At 53.2% G+C, this 16,216-nt stretch overlaps 1 protein-coding gene across 1 annotated transcript in view; it reads left to right on the top strand.

Moving 5' to 3' along the window:
- The window catches only part of Zhx2 (zinc fingers and homeoboxes 2), a 160,909-nt gene that overhangs the window by 49,938 nt on the left and 94,755 nt on the right, over nucleotides 1–16,216 (top strand). The window lies entirely within an intron of this gene.

Raw genomic sequence — 16,216 nt, 5'->3', positions numbered from 1 at the left:
AGGGGAGAGACAGAGGTTGAGCAGAAAGACAGACAGGAACCACATCCCCCAGAGCCTCAGAGGACTTGGAGGAACATGCATTTGCTCTGAGTCCAGCGGGAGCCTGACAGGTCTTGACAGGAGAGGTTGACATCTGATGTGCATTCTGGAAAGACCCCCGGTTGGAACGAAAAAGGCACAAGTGGAACCAGGGAGGCCGTTTGGGAGGCTGCCGTGGAAGTTCAGGCCGGAGATGGGAGACACGCGTGGATCTGGTGACAGGTGGGAAGCAAATGAACAGCCTTGCAGTGGCTGGCTGTGCATCCTAGCAGAGCCGGGCGGAGAACCCAGGCAGCTCCCAGTTTCCGAATGACTCAGAGGGATGCTGATGGGGGCGCCTCTTCAGAAGGAACAGTTCTGGAGGGCGCAGGGAACCCAGTCCCTGTGAACTTGTTAGTTACAGCCATCTAGGCACTTGCTTCTGCAAGGAGAGAGGTCCCCAGCCCTTCAGCCGTCTCTGCAGAGAGCAGGTCACATCGCCCTGCTTCTGGGCATTGAACCAATGCTTCCTGTGAGCCGGGGGAGCCCAGGCCCATCCCTGCCTGTAAAGAATTCTGCTGCTGGCTTCCAGAAGCCCTGTGTTCCTTCTGCCACTAGGGAACCAGGGAGCAATTAATGACCCTTCTCAGAATGTTGGGCCTGCTACAAGAAACGAACAACACCCCCGGTGTCCTGCCTCCTAATGTTGCAGGCTTCGGGTTACTTTTTCTTTCACCGATCTCCACAGGATCTTTCCTCTGCTCATTCTTTGTTTCTTTTTAAAATACTGTACTCAGGCCTTAAGTAACCTTTGCCCTCTGATGGCTTCTGTGTCGATGAAGCCTAGTAAAATTACAATAATATCAGCAACAATAATAAGCGTTTATAGAGTGCCATTCCACTAAAAAGACCTCTTTCGTAAGCGTGCTTGATTTTACAAAAATCTCCAAGGTGAGATGAGTGGCATGGTTAGCTCTGTTGGAGAGGCAAGGAACAGAGTAGCCGAAAGGCTGTGCATCTATAACAACGGCACTTTTAAGTTGAAAGGGTAGAACTGGATGAGGTCTTTGGAGCAGGGCCTGGCACAGAAGTGACGCTGAGGTCATTGTCATAGTTTCCAGGGAGAGACCCTAAGGCCGCCTGAGGCTCTGGGTTGCACACCTGCCGTGCATGCACCCTGTCCTGGGTGGCACTCTCCAAAGGAACTTGTTCCCAAGTGAGCTCCGTTGGAGGGGAAGGCTCTTGCCAGGACAGGGTCCTTGGGAATTCCTTCTGGCCTTTCTGGAAGCTTCCACATCACTGCCCCAGCCTAAAATGGCTGCCCTTCTGTGCAGGCAGATGGAGAACACCATGCAGGCCACTCTGTGCCTGTCCTGCTTCCTGCCACCTGCCTGGTGGTGTCCTTTCCCCCATGATCTTCTGGTCCTCCTCCTTCTTTGAGGTGGAGGCCCTGCCTCCAACACCTCCTCCCCAGTCACCCCCATTCCCAGCGCCCTTCTTCAGTGGATTTCTGCAGCCCCCACCCAGGACCCAACAGACGAGCGCATGTCAGGGATCCTGTCACCAGAGTCAGAGGCCTTGTCCTGGCCTTCTTGCTCTCTAGCCCCACGTGCACGCACCAGGCTGTGCCCAGAGCAGGTGCACACACCATACAACTGACCTCCAAAAAGTACGAAAGTAATGATCACCAGAGACCCCCTTGGAATGGGGAGCTGTGCTGGTCGCTGTGGTCCACCTGGGGGCCCGTCCTGTGTCCCACAGGTGGCACCGTGGTCCAGAACACGGGCACCAAGGACAGCAGAGGGCACTGGCCCTCCCCTCACCACACTCTCACCCTTGCAGGTGGCTCTGCAGGTGGCACCTGAGGACCCAGGGTGCGGTCTGCTGAGAGGCATAGTTATGAGCGGAGGGTGTCAGGATGTGGGCAGTTACACAACACTGTGCCCAGGCCTACTCTCCGCCTTGTAATCTGACTCTCCCAAGACAACTCCAAACATGGCTTCCCGGGCATCCTGGCCAAGGGCCACACGGTTGAGGGAAAGGCCAAGGTCTGCCCTGGGAGCTCTGAGCGCATTTGAATACATTTTGAGGAATGAGGGAGGGAGGGAGGGAGGGAAAGAGTGAGCACCTGCTGACCAGGTGGCCTCTGGGGGGGTGAGGCTTGGGTGGTCTGTGCGACCTCCTGAGCGGGAGCCTCCTGGAGAGCCAGCCCCCGTGGAGACTGACCCACCGGCTCTGCCGCAGCCAACGCGCCGGGCCACGCCCCCTGCCGCTGAGCCACTCCCCCTTGGGCTGTCACCGGAGAAGGCGGCAGTGAATCACCACCGCTCCTGCCTCCGCCCCCACCGCCTCCAAATTTGTTTCAGCCCAGTAGCTCCCTCCACTGACCTGAATTTAATTATTTCATTCTTTATAAATAGAACACTGTCCCCGTCCCCTGATCTCTCCCCACTCCCCAACTCCACGGACTTCTCATTAAGGACTCCGAACAGGGCCCTGTGTGGGGAGACCTGGGTCCCCTTCTCAGCCCTGTTTGTTTGTGGCCTCCTGGTCCTTCTCTTTAATAATGATTCAGCGAGGCAAGGGGTAGGTGAGGATGCTGTCCGTGGATTCCCAGAATGGGTTTTGTCCAGTGAAATATTTTCCTGTGCATCAGACTGGACTCTCAGGGTTTCCTCAGAGAGGCTTTCGAGCTGGCTGGCAGCAGCTCAGAAAGCCAGTGCTCCCTCGGGCTCTCTGCGCTCAGGCCCGGTGGCCAGGGTGGGCCGGGAACCCAGACGGTCTCCCAGTGAGTATCAGGGAGGAGAGGGCGATTTGGAAAGCCAGCCGGTCCACAGCTCCTGAGTGATGGTTATGAGTCCTGAGGAGCCTCCGAAATCTGTCTACTGAGTCTTCTATGCCACCAGGGTCTCCTCCCAGCCGTGTGTGTGGACCCAGAGGCTGTAATCTAAACTCAGCAGATTGGATGTGATTCCCACCAAAACCCTGGACCCACATTGGAATGGCAGGACAGAGGCGTCTCCGGCTTTCTCCAAGCGGATAGGTGGGGAAGAAGAGCGGGAAGGGCATTTGGCCTTTCTACCCGAGGCTGGAGGGAGCCGAGCAATGCTGTTCCCCAGCTCTGTGCTTTAGTGCAGCCTCATGACTTCGAGCCTTTATTTATTTAATTGGAATACAACCTCCTGAGCAAGCAGCCCCAAGTGCATATGAGACATCCTCAGCTCTGCTGCTTACTTGCTGTGTGACATTTGGCAAGTGACTTTACCTCTCTATCCCCAATTTTCCTCCTTGTATTAGTGTCCTGGAGTTGTTATAGCAAATTATCACCAACTAGGTGGCTTAAAACAATAGAAACATATTCTCTCACAGTGAGGGGTCCAGAAGCCCAAAATCAAGTGTCTATAAGGTCCTGCTTCCTCTGACAGCTCTAGAGGAAAGTCCTTCCTGGCCTCTCCAGCTTCTGGTGGCCGTGGCGACCTTGTGGCTGCATCTCTCCACTCTCCACATCGCCTTCTTCTCCCATCTCAGAGCTTCCCCTGTATGTTTCTCTTAGGAAGAGACTTGCTGTTGGACTTAGGGCTCATCTAGGAAGCCCAGAATGAGCCTATCTTGAGATCCTTACCTCAGTCACATCTGCAAAGCCTTCCAGATAAGTTCACATTCCCAGGTTCTGGGGACAAGAAGGTGGACCCACCCTTTGGTGCCATGGTCAGTGCCATGGTCAATCCACTGCACTCAGCTGTCCTGAGGAAGCTGGGCGACCCTGGTCATGGAGGTGCAGCAAGTTCAGGAGGCTAGCAGGGCCCATGGCCAGCTCCCAGCCCTCGCCCTGGGCCAGATCCGCACTGAGCCACCACATCTCCCAGTGGCCACCATTGCTGACTCCCCCAAGGGACTTCCCAAACTTCCCAAAGGGACTTCCCAAACCAAAGAGAGTCTAAGATCGACTCCCCCAGGCTTCCATACCTGAGGAAGCAGAACCTCGCCAGCCCCAGCGTGCAGGCCGACATCCTTCGATAATCCTTGCCTCCTCTTCTCTCATGCTCCGTTCTATCTGTAAGTCGCAGCGTGTCCCCAACAGGACCACAGGGTACCCTCCAGTTCCAGTGAGTGTGAGTGGCGCCTCTGAGGTTGCACAGTGCACACCTGAGAGGTCCAAGACGCTGCTTCTTGTCACCTCTACCCCGTCCCTGATTCAAGCCAGCAGCGTCTCTCATGAGGACACATCAGTGGCCACGAGCCATCCTCTTAACATTGCCTCTGTCCCATCATGAACCACCATTTCCTGAATACCCCAGGGACTATCTACTCCCACCAGAGCTCCTTTTTAAAATTGTAGGTCTTATTTGTCATTCCCATCCCGTGTCGCTCAGAGCCAAAGCTGAAGTCCTCAAGGTAGACCCCAGACCACCTGGTAACCACCAGCACCCCAACCCTCTGCTGCAGCCACGGGGCTGGGATGATCCCCGAGCACAAGGCACATCTCCTGGGTTTCCCAGCCTGGATCGCTCCTTCCCAGCTTCCCTGTGGTTTTCTCCCCTTGCTGTGTTCAGGTTCTGCTTGGAAGACGTCCCCCAAGGGCCCTTCCCTGCCCATCAGGGCACCAGAGCTAGATGCAACCCACCAGCCTCCACCCCCTGTCCTCCTTTTCTTCCAAGCACTTATTGCTACCTGACATCTTATGGTTTTGGGGGATTTTTGTTGTTGTTGTTCTAATACAGGGGATTGAACCAGGGGCTCTTTACCACTGAGTCACATCCCCAGCCCTTTTTATGTTTTATTTTGAGGCAGGGTCTCACTAAGTTGCCCGGGCAGATCTTGAACTTGAGATCCTCCTGCCTCAGTCTTCCAAGTTGCTCAGTTTGTAGTCGTGGCCACTGTACTGGCTCTGACCTTTCATATTCACTTGCTTGTTGTTGCTCCTCTCTGTGAAGCTCAGACTTCACAAGGGGAAGGACTTCCACATCGCTTAGCACTTGGCACCTGTTGGGCACATCACGAGCATTTTCAGACCCTGGAATTGTTGTGGGTCAGGATCAGGGTTGGGCTCTGGCTTTGGTTGCATGATCTGATGTCTCCCAATGACTTTAGGGTGTCAGCTGTGATATCCAGATCTGTCAGGGGCAGGGAGGCTCAGAGAGTAAGTAAATGTCCTCCGGATCTGGCTAGTAAGGGTTCTAGCAGGTCTGAACCAACTCATCTTCCTCCAGACCCCACCGTCTCGACCACCACCCGTCGGCAGGCAGAAGCGGAAGCTCTGGTACTTGAAAGATTTGGAGGTGGAAATGCAGCCCAGCCTGTGACTCTGGGCAGATAGCCTGATGCGTGTGGGTCTCCTTCCTGCTTAAGCTTTGAGATTTTGTGGATTTTTTTTGCTGCCTCCCTGAACGATGCCCGGGGAGGTGGTAAGAACAGTACCTGTGAAGCCTCACTGCCTGCTCAGCCACTGTCAGAGTTTGTGGCCAGAATGCTCTAGAAATCAGGCTGCATGAGTGTGTCCTTTATGCCCAGAATAGGTGGGTCCCTTCCCCTGCTTTCAGTAAACTTGGTGTTTTGTTTGGAGTCAAATATTGCACTGCAAGTGATGCAAAGAGCCCTGGACTGAGTCGAGAGTCATTCCTAACTCCATCGCTAAAACACCTGCTGACTGCAAATCATACTACCTCTTATTTCCTGACTCTTACTTAGGTGCCAGGCACAAGCCATATGCTCTACACTTAAAACTCATTTAATTTTCCAAACCACTTTTGAGAGTGAGAACTCTTATTAACCCCAGTTAATACTAGTCACAGAGGCACAGAGATGTTAGATAACTTAGCTAACGTCACACAGCTAATAAAGAGCAGAGCCAGGATATAAACTCAGCCGTCTGTCCGCTGAGCACAGTTTGTAACCAACTCTCTATTGTGACTCTCAGCTTCTTTGTCTGTAAATTGTGGGGAATGCACTTGATCATAATTTCCAGCTTTAAAAAAAAAAAATCTATGCTTCAGAGACAGAGAATCTGGTAGGAGTTCTGAGTCACTGGTGTGAATGCAAAAGGAAAGTAGGAGAAGGGAATGAAACGGACTCAGCCCAGATGGGCAAGGAAAGGTCTGAGCTGAGGCTCCTTTTATCCAGGCCTGCTCTCATCTTGCTGTGCTGCAAATTGCTACTTTTCTTGCCTCAATGGTTTGTAGAAATAAGAGCCCCAGGTGCATATCTCCCCCTCTGAACACAGCTCCGTGCAGGAAAATGAAACCCTTATGGTCGCCCAGTGCTTCTCAGCTTCAAAGCGGCCCCGTATGTCTTTCCTTATTAAATTCGCACAGAAGCCCAGTTTGCACAGCAGGGATATTGCCACTTTACAGATGAGGAAACCAAGCCACGAGTTGAGAAAGCAGACCTGAAGGCCACGTTTCCTCCTCGCGCCTCCTGGAGTGCTTCCTGGGCCCATCCCCAGGGTTCTTCTTTACTAATGGAGTCATCCTAATAAACCGGCTTCGGTTGCTCCCAGACACCTCCCGCACTGTGTCTGCCCTAGGTGGGTGGTGCAGGCTCATGGTGACAGTAGCGGTCCTTCACTGGGTGCCCTCAGTGTGCCAGGGCACTCCACATTTAGTTCCTTCTAATCCCCACCAAACCCCTCTGAGATACATACCACTGTGAAGCCCATTCTACAGATGAGATGCCAGAGTCTGCACAGCCCATGCTACTGGTATGTAGTCACAGAGCTGGGAAGTGGGGAGCCAGCATCTGACTGTGTTAACACAGAGTGTCTCCTGACCCTGCCTGAGCAAAGCCCCCTGGAACTCCTGGTAATGGAGGGCAATAGCCAGGGTGTGGTGTGTTCGCACCCCTGTGCCTCTGCACCTGGCCCCCAGCCAACACTCGCTCCCTCCACAACCACTGGCCACGCCCCCTCCTGCTTGGCCACACCCTTCCTCCGGACCCCGCCCTCTTAGAATGCACACTCCCCTCCGCTCTCCTGAAGGGTGGCTTCCCACCCATCCTCCATGGGCCAGGCAAAGGCCCCTGCTCCACGGAGCCTCCTCCCACCACCGCCCATGCCCCGTTCCCCACTGCTCTTGCTCTCCCCAGGGCACCCTGGATGGCTAGGTGTCACCAGTCAAGCATCCATGGGATGCAGGACATCAGGAGGAGGTACTGCGTGCAGAAGGACCGAGAAGGTGTGTCCCTAGACCCGAGGGTGCCTGAGGGCATGTGGTTCCCTCCTTGTTTTTATCGTACTGTGTCAGGCCAGTGAAGCAAGTCGGGACCACGGGCCACCAGCAAGGCTTCTCGAGCTCCTCAAGGACTCATGCTCTTCACTAGGATGTGTGTGCTGGAGGAGGCGGGTGGGCCTCCCCTGCCACCTAGCTCCGGGAGAACGTGACATCCCAGGCCATCCAGGCTTCTCCGTTCTCACTGCTGAAAGCTCTGGAGGGAAGCTGCAGAGTCAGTGACTGAGAGGGGCTTTCGCGTCACATTCAAGTTCAATGCCTAACTCTGCCTCTTCTCACCTGCAAAATGGGGGCAATGACGCCAACCACACGGTGCTTGCGTGAGGATTAGGCAAGATTCATGGACACCCCACTGCCTGGCAACAGCCCTGGCTTCATGACGGGCAGTTAGCTCGTGCTGCTCTGCACTGGGCCCTCTGCTGGGTGCTGGGAGTTCAGTGGGCAACAAGGCTGCACAGACTCCTGCACTCATTCTTCCTGGGGAAGACAGAGCATCAGCAAGCAGACAGACACGTGGGCAGATCAGGAACAAATCAGCAATTTGAGAATGGGATGTGTGGTTTAAGAAAATTAAACCAGCGATAGAGGGTGCAGGGAGGAAGTTGGAAGAACAGTGTCAGGAAAGGCCTCACGGAGGAGGTGACTTTGACAAGTTGGTAGCCATGCAAAGACTCTGAGTATTCCAGAAAGGGAGACTAGCAAGCGCGAAGGCCCTGTGGTGGGCACACCCGAGGCTGTGCCAGGCATTCATATTTGTTGTGCTTGCCGTGGTGGTCATTGCACCTGGCCCTCCTCCGGGTCTACCACCCTTGGGCAGAGGCAGGATTACTGCTCAGCTGCCCCAGGGATAGCTGAGTTTGGATGCAAACCATAAGCGAGTGGGATTTCTGAGGTCAGAAACCCAGTGAAGGCTGGAGTGGTCAGGAAGGTGGAGGAGCAGGGACAAGGGAGGGCAGGAGGATGTGCAGGAGGGGGGTGGAGTTCCAGGGATGGGGAATTAGGTTGGACAACCTGGGATCTAAGGGACCCTGAGAGACGGCCCAGGCCAAAGGGGCTTCTTGGGGGACAGGCCAGACAAGGAGGCCTGGGGTGCTATCTGGATGAGCTCACTGGTGACTGACAAGAGCAGCCTCTGTTGTCACTATAGTGAGCAGGTCGTCAGTTTGAGAGAACGTGCTCCCCACTTGAGATATATGGCCTTGGGCAGAAATCCAGCCCTGTGAGTCACGACCAGATGTACATCTAGTCAGGGAAACCACGGCTGCTGCAGAGAAACCCGTCACGGTTTCCTGGAAACTTCCTGGGTGTGGGTGAAGGGTCCCTCTGAGGAGGACGAGCTGGGGGTGGCCCAGGCTGCTCCGCTCAGGGTCTGTGGTCGAGCCTTCCCGGAGCCTGGGGGTGGGAGCTGTGGCCACTGAGCTGGCAGGGCACGGCCGGTGGCTGTCTGTGCCCTCTCCTCTCACAGCTTGCCTAGAGCCTCCTGCTTCTGAGAGTTCCTCGTGCTCCTCGAAGAGGGTGTGGGAAAGCAGGCTACTCTGGAACATGGCCCTGAGTCCTCATGCCACAGACTTGGATTCAGTTCCAGGGACTTCTACGAGTGCAGCTTCTCCGGCTCTCAGCTCCCTCATCTACAAAACCAGGAGACAGATTGGGAGCTCTCCAAGGTCCCACCCAGCTGGAACACACAAGCCCTTCCTCCATCTCCCTCCTTGTGGATAGGAGAATCGAAGCCCAAGAGCAGGGACTTGCTCAGAGCCAACCAGGTCGGGTGGGCTGAGAGCTCCTGCCCCAGCCACATCTGCCCCTTCCACGGGCTCCCCTGTCCGCCCTCCTCCCCACACTCTAGCTCCTGGGTGCTTCCTGCCCTCCGTTTCTTCTACCTGTGCTTCTTTCCTACCACATCTGGAGATTTGGCCCCCTCGGGGATTACATTTCCACCTGCGAGTGGGTCAATCCCAACTCAGAACCAAGATGGAGACTCCCGGGGCATTGACCTTGGTCAGGCAAGACCTCCTCTGGCCACCTCCTGCTTGAATCCTACAAACCCTTCAATCCAGCTTAAATGGCTGCCCTTCCAGGTCACCCTGGCCAGAGCCAACACCTTGGCAAGCCCTCCTGCCCATGCCACTTGATGATCCTGCCGAAGGTGTCTTCGTTTATTTTTTCCTGTAATTATTTGTGCCTACATGGTAGCTTCTCTATGTAATTGCAAATTCATTGATAGCAGTAACCAAATTGCCCCTGTTCTTCCCACGCCTCCTCTTCCGCGCCTAATGCAGTGTTTGTATTCAAAAGGTTGGAGAGATATTTGTGGAGTAAATGGAGTTATCTTTCTTCTATGCAAAAGAATTCTCTCCTTTCAGGATGAATAGTCAGTGTGTGAGAGCATCCATTCCAGAGCTAGGCTGAATCTTGGCTCCGCCCTCCGTGCACTGGGGACCTCCAGAAAGTTATTAACACTTTGGTGCCTCCGTTTCCTCGTTTGTAAAATAGGTATAATCATAGCACCTGAGTGGCCGAGGATTGAGTCATGTCTACAAAGTACTTGATGTGGTAGTCGGCATGGACTTGACCCGGTAGGTGAAGCTGTTCAACTTGGGTGATCCTGTATGCAGATTTTTAGTCCATGTTTTGAAATTAAAATTCCACCACCTTACAGTTTAGGCTGACTCTTGCTAACTGCTAGGTCCTCTCCAGCCTGCGCATTCTCTGCATCCGCCTCCTTTGCCACTACCGGGGGCAGAGCACACCCTGGGCTACCCTCCTGCTCAGAGCCGGGGCGGGGAAGGCAGAGATGGGCCCCCCGTCGCTGGCTTAACTGCTCTCCATTTGGGAGTTAGCAGTCACATTGAGCACTCTTACTCAATTCATGTGACTCGACAAATTTGGAATGTGTTAGGAGAGTTTTTCCAGCTATGAGTCAGTACATTTATGCTCTCACACACACGCATTTAAAAAAAAAAAATTTAGTCATTTATGAGTGCAAAGTGAAAACTCCTGGCAATTTTATTTTGACCCTGAAGGCAAGTAATACTTAAGATATTTAATAAAGGGTTTTTGAAACGAGGTACAGTGGGGAGGAAATACAGCCGGCTACCTTTTCCTTCTGTATTCTCAGTCACTACATTGTACCTAGGAAGAGCCCGTTTACGTGGATTTATTTAGCACCTCCTGGAAGGCCAGATTTTTTTAAACCTGGTCAGAAAATAACAGATGTGTAAAAGAAGGCAAGGAGAACCAGCATTTATTAGGCCCTATATGTATCGAATGGTCATATCCCAAGTTCAAGAGACAGTTGTGGGGGCAGAACAATTGTAAGCAGACAGGTTTGAGTTCAAACCCCAGCAAGTAACTTTCTTAATACTATCTAATCCTGATGGTATTCTATTTTATGGATGACAAAACTAAGGCTCAGAGAGTTTAAAACAACACGTGAGGACATGGCATTTGCATGTCCCAAGGCAGCATGACTTCCTGAGACAGGGGTGTCTCCACCTGCCTCTGCCACTCGACTGACTCCTGTCCTTCGAGGACTGTGAAGAGCCTGGTTCTCCAGCAGATCCTGGCTTTGCCGTGGTTATTTGAAAGAAAGAACCCACTGCCCGCCCAGAGAGCTTGTGTTTCCAGCTCACTTTTGTCCCCTTTGTGAAGCCTCATTCTCGTAGTCCCCGTGGCTCCTGGGAGTGGTGAGAGCTGTAATCAGAGGTGTTTTTATCCCTCTCCATCTGCCAACAGCCACCCTGGAGCCAGGATCCCCCGAGACTCAACAGAAGACAGCTCAGGTCAGGTGCCCAGGAGAACTTTTCCCACAAATCAGGTGGCCCTGTGGCTTGCCCTTTCTAAATCTCACAGGGTCCCTGGAGGAGCTTCTCAGATTGTTGAGGGACCTGATGGGGCCCCGAGACAAACAGGATGTATCTTTCCACCCAACGAATACTTTGGAGGCCCACGGTGTGCCAAGAACTGCAGATGCAGAGTCTGGCTCTTTGGTGGCTTCCCATCACTCACAGGTGAAGAGTTGACTTCTCCAGAGGCCTTCGGGTCCCTGGGAGAGCCCGCCCTGCTCTCTGTCCGGTCTTCTGGCTGGAGCCACCGAGGCTGGCCTCCGGGCTGGAGTCTGCGGTGGCCCCACTCCACCTGCCCTACCCTCCCTCCTCTCCAGGCCTCCTTTGCTTCTTGTCGTTCAGGCGGCTTCTCTATCTGCTGTGTCCTCATGTGCCTTTCCCCGCAATCTGGCCACCATTGTACTGTGTTTGGGTTAGGACAATAATGTTATTGAAGTCTTTGTCCCCAACCCAGTAAAGCCAGGGCTCCCCTTATCTCCCCACAGTCTGGCCTGTTGTCAATGCCCCCACCCAGAGTTGTGGAAAGAGCCAAGAACACTGAACAAAACAGACACCACCCTCCCGAGGCTGGGCACATCTTCCTGGAGAGTTGACCGTAGGTGACAATTCTGAAGGGGAAACGTTTTGAGACAAACAGAGCAGTTCTAGAGTGTGATTCAGAATTCTCGTGAACATTCAAGATGTCAAGTTGCACACACGCCTGGGCTGTTTCTGAACTCAGGCTCTTCTGAACGAGATCTCCGCTGAGGCATAGGTCGGGGCTGGAGGGAGACATGGTCCAGTTTGCAGCAACTTCAGGCAGAGTTGAAGTTGCCGGGACAGCCTGGGGGGAGATGGAAAGATCATTCAGAATGTTCTGAGTCCCACCTCGGGTGCTGGATGTTCTACCCTCATAACTCTGGGTAGCTTGGTTCCCCCCTTGTATTCAGGTTTGCCATCTGGAAAATGGGTACCTAAGTACCTGCTCCTCAGAGTTGCAGTGGAAAAGAGAGAAGACCAGCCCCAGCCTCGTGCCTGGCACAGAGCGTGTGTGTGCTCAGGAGGTGGCGGCTACCCTTGGCCACTTGCTAATGACGCTCTTTGGAATTAAAGGCCACTGTCAGTGACCAAGGGGAAATCTCATCTGGAAGACAGACAGGCAGTTCAGACAGCACGTTCAGCTTGCAGAGTGACCACAAAGCCCAGGCTCCGCAGAAGGAACTTGTCGCTTTGCCACTTTTTGGCCTTGCTTTTCCTCTCTTGTTCCCAGTCTGTCCCAGCTTCAACCAGAACACAGGGCTCCCTCCTCACTACCCCCCAAAATGCTGCTGTCACTTGAGGACATAATGACCTGCCAACTAGATGCAGCGTTGCTTGCTGGTCTTCTAGCTGTGTGCAGATGAGGGCGGACGCAGCACCCTGCCTAGAGGAATGGCCCTGGGCGGGCGTCTGTCTTCTGTGAGCCCGTGAAGGCCTCCCTCTGCCCCTCTTCTGCTCCCTAGCAACCCCGTGGGCTTGGAAGGCCAAAGTGGGAAGCGGGAGATCTGTGGGGAAAGTGCTGCCCACAGATTTTTTTCCTCACTGGGATTTTGCTCTGCAGAACCAGTGCTTTCTGAGGAGTCCGAGCCAGGAAGACCGGAAATGTGCACGCCTGGAGCAACAAGGGCACCCACAAGCCCTTCCATTCCCTCACAGAGCTCCTCCTGAGAGCTGCTGCTCTGCACACCAGAGCCCAGGGCTCCCCTGGGCATGGGCTGAGGCAGTGGCTTCCCACACCGGGAGGCCGCTCTGTGGAGCCCCCTGGCTGCTGAGGAAACCAGGCTCCCTGGGAGGGAAGAGGTCATCTAGGGACACAGAACAAGTGTGTGAGAGCAGCAGGACCAGACTCCGGCCTCCTGTGTCCAAAACCAGCGCGTGTCCACCAGGCTGACGGGGTCCAGGTGTCTGCCCCCAGGGGATGGTACAATGCAGGGTTCAAGGGTAAACTCCATGAGATTCCCAGCTCTGAGGATCATTCGCTGTGCCGCCCCAGCCAGGTGCTCTGTTCCTCTGGGCTCCAGCGGCTGCCTTGTCAGTTGAGGATAATAACAGGTGTCGCCAGTAGTCAGAGCTGCGAACACACCTGCTTTCAAAGTGGTCCCAAGCACTTCAACTCCACAGGTTCGTGGGTCCTGCAGGGAAGACAGTGCCCCTGGGAGAGGCGAGGACAGCATTCGGGAGAGGGCCTAGCACAGCCCTGAGGCTGCACAGAACACCAGGCAAGGCACTGAGAAGAAGCCAGCAAGCCAGCAACCCAGCAGGGCCAGGTGGGTGGGCGGAGGGCAGGCCAGACCTCCAGAGCCTCAGCAGCCACTCGGTGCAAGGACTGGTCTCTGCAGACACGAGGCGTCTGTGAGCTGCTCCTACTCAGACCACCTCCTTATGCATTGTACTTTCTCACCGTCTGCTGTCTCTCCCTTTTTATACCATTTCTTAAGGGTAGGGACTGAGCTTTATTTTCAATGTCAATCTGATGCTTAAAGCAAAATCAGATATACACAGGTGCTCAAAAAATGATTAACTGAATATTTAATATAGTCAGTATTTAATATTAACAGGATCAATATTGAAAAGCTATCTATTATACATTTAAGTCCTATATAGATATTGGTACCTAGAATGTTTCTTCCACTGTGCAGACATTTCTGCTATGAAGTGATGTAATGTGCTCTCAGACATCCTTGCCTTATGAAAATTTTTTTAAAAAGTCTAAACTTTGGGGGACAGCAGTGTTGCAGCAGACACTCACAGATCAGACAAGTCAGTAACAAGGCACAGTCCTGGGGAGGATAGCAGCCCATTGAAATGGCCCATTAAATTTTGAATCAAAGAAAGAAATACAGCAGCAACTTCAGGACCTGTGTAACCAGGGGACAATATTTGAAGAAAACAAAAAAGGGAAATAGTGTCTGTTTCATTCTGCTATCTTTCTGTCCTCCACCCCCTTCCACCCCATTTTCTGTGTATGATTATACAAATGGTGTGAATCTACATCGTGCGCAACCATAGAAATGAAAAGTTGTACCCCATTTGTGTACAATGAATCAAAATGCAGTCTGTAAAAATAAAAAAGATTTTAATTTTAAAAAAAGGGGGGGAACCTGATAGACGGTGTCTGGAGAAGGGTGAAGGCAGATGCAGACAGACGCCTTCATCAGAAGCTGCAGGGGAAAGAGCAGTTGCGGACTTTGCTACCGTGGGGCTGAGGTGGACGGTCCAGCATGGCTTTTGCAGAGATCAGGGGACCTGAGCAGCAGTGCTTCTGAGAACGCGTGGTCACAGTGAGCCACGGGATGGGCAGGGAGCGGGCGGCACGTGGGCAGCAGAGTCAGGCCCCTTGGCATCCAGCTGCTGGTATTGGTGGTACAGAACATGAACATGCTGGGACATTTGTCTGTGTACCAAGGTGACATCCACGCTTTACAGATATCACGCCCTAACTGAGCTGATCTGCCTCACAGAAGCAAGTGCAATCGTGCAAGTAACGTCCAGTTGGCCCTTCATATCCACGGGGTCTGCACATGCAGCGTCAACCAAGCACAGCTGCAAAATGCTTGAAAAAACGTTCATCTGTAATGAACATGCAGACTTTTTATATTGCTTTCACATTGTATAGGATATTATGAGTAATTAAGGATGACAGTGTGAGAGGATGTGCATAGCTTATGTGCAAATACTGCCATTTTAAATGAGAAACTTGAACATTAACCATTTTAATATCCTCCAGAGGACCTGGGGCAACTCCCCTTCCACAGGACAAGCAAAGGGAGAGCTGAGATTCCAAGTCTGGGCCCCAGAGCATGCCATATTGAGGGGCAATGTTAATAACTGATAAACCAAGAATGCTAGTTGGTACTAGGGTGCTAGGGATCACAGTGCTAGGTAAACACTGCCACTGAGCGTGCATCCTCAGCCCTAGCTGACTCAGGGTGACAGTTGTTCACCTGTAGTAGTTCATTCTCCTGCTTCATAAGTCTGTATAATGAACCCACCTCACACCAAAGTTGGAACAAGAGTATACAGAGGTGAGTAATGCTAATCCAGAGCATCAGAAACCTGTGTTGTGCTGTCCCTTTCCCCATCAGGAGCAGCCAGACTACCTAGCCACACCTCTGGAGCCGGAGTCAAAGGATAGCAACCACAGCCTATGGAATAGCTCTGTGTCTTCAGAAAAGTCACTCACCCTCTCTGTGCTGTGATTTTCTCAACTGTGAGATAGGGCTAAGGACATATCCCTTAAAAGTTGGATGCAATTAGTGAGTGGAAGAGAAACATTTTCTAAAGTATAAAGGGGTTTGTAAAGTATCTTCTTTCCTATTGGTCTATGCCTGGACTACTTAGGGTAGTTGGTCTCCCAGGGCACCTTCTCCTGCTGGATGGTTAATTCTAAGGGCAGTGGGCAAGAGAATTAAACTTCCTGAAATAAAAATAAGTTAATCACTGTGATTAAATGCAGAAGCTTGAATTCCCCTGCAAGAAGGAGGCCCAGAACTTTTGACTGGGGAATTTCGCTGGCGGAGGAGAGTGAACCTGCCTCCAGTGTCCACAAGCCTGTGGATACTGCTTCTTAGAGTGCTGTGCAGTACAGCCGGGACCCCACTCTGACCCCAGGGCCTTGAGGTCCCCTGGCCACCTGGCCCACTGCCCTTCCCTCAGCCCCTCCCGTGAAGCGGGGCCTGTTTGCCCCTCCCCTTCTCCGTTTGCTTCCCTCAAATAGCTCCACAGCTGTGAGCGTGGCTTTGAACCTGCTCTGCCCCTTACTGCCCCACAGCTACAGCGGCCAAGTTGGCACTTCTTGAGCCCGTTTCCCCCTGGAGAATGGGCCACAAATTTCTAACTCCCGTATTAAGATCTTCATTCACCAACACCCTCCAGACATGCACGTGCAGGAGTCGTGGAGGGTCTCATTAAAATGCAGGCCCTGATGGGACCCTGCCCCTTCCACGAGCTCCCGGGTGACGGAAGTCCACCTCGAAGGCCCAGAGTCTAGCTCAGGGGTAGCCGGCGTGGGGCACACGACGAGGACACAGTGACCCATCCACCCCCAGGAAGGCTTTCTTACCCCCATCTGCACAGTGTGCCTTTGGGAGCAGGGATGATGGATAGAAAAAC

Source organism: Sciurus carolinensis, chromosome 1 (assembly GCF_902686445.1).
Source record: "Sciurus carolinensis chromosome 1, mSciCar1.2, whole genome shotgun sequence".
NCBI lineage: Eukaryota > Metazoa > Chordata > Mammalia > Rodentia > Sciuridae > Sciurus > Sciurus carolinensis.
Note: the sequence above shows the minus strand (reverse complement) of the source record. Positions and strands in the feature narration are given on the sequence as shown.